The sequence below is a fragment of the Mycteria americana genome, chromosome 11, assembly GCF_035582795.1.
Source record: "Mycteria americana isolate JAX WOST 10 ecotype Jacksonville Zoo and Gardens chromosome 11, USCA_MyAme_1.0, whole genome shotgun sequence".
Lineage (NCBI taxonomy): Eukaryota > Metazoa > Chordata > Aves > Ciconiiformes > Ciconiidae > Mycteria > Mycteria americana.
Genome location: NC_134375.1, coordinates 17,645,001 through 17,646,008, shown reverse-complemented (window position 1 = coordinate 17,646,008; position 1,008 = coordinate 17,645,001).

Below are 1,008 nucleotides of genomic sequence, written 5' to 3'. Positions count from 1 at the left end.
TCCCCCAGACATTCCTGTTTCTGACTATCCTTAGAAAGAAGCAAGATGGCTAATTCAACGAATCTCATTCATACTTAGTGCAAAGGAAAGAAGGACAAGTGCAAAGGAAAGGAAGAAGATATTTAACACTGGTCAGAGATGACACAGGGGTGGAGATAAAGCCTGGTCTACAAAAGCCACACAAGCAAGGTGGAATTCCCGTTCCATACAAGCCCGGCTCTTTCTTACAGTCAGCACCAAAGTCACATCAGCTTAGGAACAGACCAAATAACCTTGGCTGAGGCACAATGCCAGTGATTTGGATTTGCTTGAGTACGACCAAAGTAAATGCTCAGCTTCAATATTTATCTGCAGACCATTTTCTGCTCTCCCTCCTACTGCTGCAAACCTCCTCAAAAGTTTCTTTTAAGAAACTATTTGCTGCAAAATTAAAGCTAATGAGACTCCTTGAAAAGATGAAACCGCCTCCATCTCAACTTCAACATCTTGAGGCTCAGAGTACGCTTTGAAACGAGGATTTTCAATTCACATGCTGCCAAGGAAGATTTGCTGAGGATAACAGCCTCCTCACCTGCCCAGTCAGCAACATAGATGGTGGGCGTTCAGCTCTGCCGCTTCAATGAAGGGCACATCATTTTAGCTCACATTATCACGGAAATGGGTCTATGCAGAGATGTTTGACTTTGAAGTGGAAGGGCTGGGGCAAGCGTTACTTTCTGCTGACGTGCCAGAGCTCATCTGTTGGTGCCTGTAGGCCCAGATATGCAGAGTCAGTTGGGCACTAAACTCTGCTGAAATACGGGGGCGAATACTGCCTGAGCCCAAACTTATGCATAAACCTCGCTTGATTTTAATGGCATTTATACCCTAGTCGATAGGATGTGCTCAGGGCCTTAGCCACTTATGGGCATTTAGTTGAGAATTCAGACACAATTCTGCAGACAGCTTCCTACATTTTGATATAATTTGTTAGTTTGTTTTAGAAACAGTCCTGCAGTTAGCACAATT